Source organism: Dipodomys spectabilis, unplaced genomic scaffold (assembly GCF_019054845.1).
Source record: "Dipodomys spectabilis isolate Male_0828 unplaced genomic scaffold, ASM1905484v1 ptg000362l, whole genome shotgun sequence".
Taxonomy (NCBI): Eukaryota; Metazoa; Chordata; class Mammalia; order Rodentia; family Heteromyidae; genus Dipodomys; species Dipodomys spectabilis.
The window spans coordinates 2,054,391-2,058,775 of NW_024871039.1; the positions used below are offsets into that span (position 1 = coordinate 2,054,391).

General features: G+C 34.4%; 1 pseudogene; it reads right to left on the bottom strand.

Annotated features, from left to right (window-relative positions):
- Nucleotides 1-1,740: 1,740 nt before the first annotated feature.
- LOC122095823 lies at nt 1,741-1,840 on the bottom strand (annotated as a pseudogene).
- Between the last annotated feature and the right edge of the window lie 2,545 nt (nt 1,841-4,385).

Genomic DNA, 4,385 nt, shown 5'->3' on the forward strand with positions numbered 1-4,385 from the left:
ATGAAAACAAGGGTCTTAAAAAAAAACAAGAATTTAGGTAGTCATACAAAGGACTTCTATTTTACTACTGCATTATACATTTTTTCTAATGTTGGATACCAACATTTGAAAGCTATTAGAAAGCTCTTAAATCCCATATGTTGAATAGTGAGTTCTCTTACACTATAACATGGTATTTCCCAAATCATTTACATAGAAGGCATTGTTTCCTATTTTCTCATTCCTAGAATAAGCTGCACATGAAGACACCACTGGTCCTGATTTTCAGTCTGTACCTTTGAATACTGAGGAAAATCTTTCCTCTGCTCCCTATAATTCACTACTCTCCAGTTAGAATAATTTAGAATAGTGAAAATGGAAAACGAGAAAATTAATCATGATGAAAAAACATATGCAGAACATTCACCAGTTTTTTCTGACCAGTTCAACCAATGTGAACTATTGGGAAATACATGGACACCTCATTCCCACTGGTACTCAAAATCTCTGATTAGGCAATTCTGACGAAGACAAGGAACAAGATGAAAAAATGAGGAATGGTATCAATTGCAAGAAAAAAATGGAGTAGGATCCAAGCAAATTTCTTCTTTGGGATGCCGAAATTTATCGGCTTACTGTGGTGTGAACACTACTTTCCAAAAAGGCCACCCAGAAGAATACTAGGGATGAGGATGAGTATACCCCTCTTCATCGGGAATCCTAGAGTGGACACTTAGACATTGTCCATGAGTTGGTAGCTCAAGGCAGATATTCATGCAATAACTGTGAATGGCTGGACACCCCTGCACAGTACTTATATGTGGAATAATACCAGAATGGCTTCTTTATTAATTCATCATGATGCAGATACCAATCCCCAAACTAAAGGCCTCTTGACCTCCTTGCATCTTGCTGCTGGGAATAGAAATAGCAAAGATACTCTGTATCTCCTTCTGTTGAACCATTATATCAAACCAGGTCTGAAGAACAACTTTGAAGAAACTGCATTTGATATTGCCAAAAGGGTAAGTATGTATCACTACCTCTTTGAAGTTGTCGAAGGCTGTACAAATTGTTCTCCTAAGTCGTAATGGTTTGGTTAAGTTTCTTAAGTTTCAAAAATGCCAGTCCATCTTTTGTGTCCCTACAAATTTTTTTCACAATACAAAGCAACAGCAATATCTTACTATAAAAATTTATGTATTCCATGGTATTCTTCCAAGTGAATTGCATGACTTTGATATCAAAATGTATTCAAGAGTTGTTTGTATACATCTGTAATGATTTCTGCAGAGTTTGTGATTCTTTAAATCAGAAATAATTTTAAATTATCTGTTGAAATGAATAGTATAGAAACTAAAGATGTTCCTGGAGCTTTTCTGAAAAAAGTATATCTATGTTTGTGTAATGTCCATAATCTATTTCAATCTCTCCTAGATATAATACTTTGAATGCTACATTGTTATATAATGATTCATTAATAAATGTGACCTTTCAGATTGCATTCCATATAGAAGAATTTTAAGACTCCTTTTTTTTCGTAGTTTCTTATATTATTTTATTTCTTTGGGATAAAATGGCAATATTATCTAGTTTCAAGTTTTGTAACGGTTATGCTATGTAAAGGCCTTTCTAAGGTGAAAATTTAATACACTGATGTCAAACTAACCTTTAATTCTATGAATTACATGTATGGTTACACGTGTATTTTTGTAATCAACTTTTTAATAACTGGTTTTCATTTCTTGCGTCAGAAGAATGGAAAATATGGAATACTTCACAAATTTTCATGTCATCCTTGTGCAAGTGCCATGTTAATCTCTGTATTGTTGTAATTTGGGTAGACCTGCTGCTGAAGCATGTAATATCCTCTAAATTTAAGTACGTAATGATACAATTGGGCATATATCCATGGTTGCCTATTTGTAACAAGGAACCCTTATTGTTCCTAAAAATGCTATTGATCTTATTTCTCTAAATTTCTGTGTACACTGGAAAAAACTTATATAGTTTGGTCGATTGCTCACATTTACATTTTTTTTGTCAATGACTATTTTGTCGTTTTCATTTTAAATTTTATCATACTTTGAAGCCTTTACAGCTAAGTCCAAAGGTGGTGGCTTTTCAAGTACTTATTTATCAACTGAGTTAGCTTTGTGGAGCTATTGGATTCAAAGTAAGCCTTGCTTAAGAGCTACTTCTAACTTTCTGCAGCTTAAAATTTCCCAAATGAGGTCTTGCTGGGACAAATGTCTACCTGAACTGTGAAGACTCAGGGTCTAGGTTGAGGGGGCAGAATGATGCAGACTCCAGCCTCGGGATTATCTGAAGACTGTTTTTGGGATTAGGAAAGCTCTTGGAACGCCAGGGTACAGGGGGAAAATGTTCCCTCTCCCTATCTCAAAACATGTCACAGACTCCTGGGAGCTGAGGAAGTGGCTCTTCTGCTTGCTTAAGCATAGGTGAACAGCTGGTAAAGCATTTTCCCTGAGATTGGAGAAGTGGTTTGAGCTTGCTCTAAAATAGTTTAGATAATAATATACCTAGACATTCTCTCATAGGTTAAGTAAAAATGTATCTGTGGAAATTTTTTGTGTGAATGTTTTCTGACCAAATCTTGGCAAAGATTATGCTTGCTAGTCTTTAAATACCCACTAACAATAAAGCACAGCATGCAGTGGCAATTGCTGTTTGCACTCTGCATCCCCTGTGTCCTGGTGATTTTGTGACCCTTACCCAGGGACCCCAACGCACTAGACGTTGACACTGAACCTTTACCTTTCTTCCATGTAGGAATAGACCAACCAGAATATCTTACCCTGACAGCATGGATTCTCTTACTGGAACAAAAATAATCTTAGTTACAAGGGATCATAGAGAGATGAAAAGTTCAGACAGAATTGTTCAGAATGGAAGGTATTTTATCAAAACTTAATTGTTTATTATATGTATCATTTCAAAAGTAGCTAAAGCCAAGAAAGTGAAAAAATTGTTCATATGCATGATTACCTACTGTCCTGACCTGTCTATCATCCAACCAAGCAGGAACTTACACTACTGACATTCTATCACCAAATATTGCTATAGCTCCTGGAGAAGTCCATATGTTTCTCCTCGATATTAGGCCTTAAATTTGTAATGTTTTAATCACAGTGTTTCCTCTTGCCTCTAGGCTGCATATCTACAAATGGTAAAGCTTTAAGTCTAACTCTACCAAAAACTGAGGTAGAGATATTGGAATAATACTTTAAAACAGAGTAGCCTTTGATTCCCTAAACACAACACAACAATGCAAAACAATTTTTATATTATATGTACTTATAAATTTTATATTTATATGTGCTGATTTTAAATTTCATACAGTGAATCTTACTAGAATTGATAATTTGACAAATATATTGACATTTATTCCCATAAATAGATTGGAATATAAATAATTAGGCTTAGAATATATATGAGAATATAAAAAGTATCAACGCAATATCTTCAGTATAAGCTTGTGATACCTTCTAAGTGTTCGTGGTCTTCTGAATACACATGGTAAAATAACAGTATTGTTTTCTGCTAATCTATAAGGGATTTTATTCTGATGCTCTGTTTATTGTCTTAACTTGCTGGTCCCTAAGTGTTTTTCTCCATATTTCTGAAGCATTCTTACTGATTATACCCAAATGTTGCTGATATGATGTCTAAAAGCTATTATTCTTCTGCAGGACCCACGGGTCCTAGGATAACAGGTCCTAGTTATCTGCATCATCAGATAACAAGGGCATGACTTCTCACATAGGCCCATGCAACATGCCAACAGAAAATAATTAAAGACTCATCTCAATTTCTCATTTCTATAATATTTCAGGGCCCCAATTGCTTACAAGAATTAGCAGGAATCAATTGTGAATTGCAAGGCAACTTAAAATGAAAGATGAGATCACAAAATCTGACAGAAAGTACTGTAATTCAAACTTTCAATTTACAGATGACCAGCCCATATGAGTGAACAAAATCACAAATGAACAAGGTTATTTTTAATACCTTTCTCCTAATGATGAATGAAAGATTTCAGTGCAGCCAAAAAAATAGTTTCTGGAATGATAGATAATAATTGGTCTACCAAGACTAGGAAAACTTGATTTAGAGGTCAAATATAATTTAGAAAAACATTAATTGAGAAGACCCTTAGTGCTTCAAAACACTGGTACTTCAGTAAAACTTGGTTCTGTAGTATAAAAATGTCATTCTCAAACCAATGTAACCTACATTTAATCTCCTGAAAGTATATTCCTTTTCAAATAAACTTTTAAAAATCATATTCACCAAAATAACACTTGACAAGTAGATGATAGTGACATTACAAGGTTTTCAAGTGTAGGGAGCAAGTTACAATAGAGTTGATTTACGTACCCAGC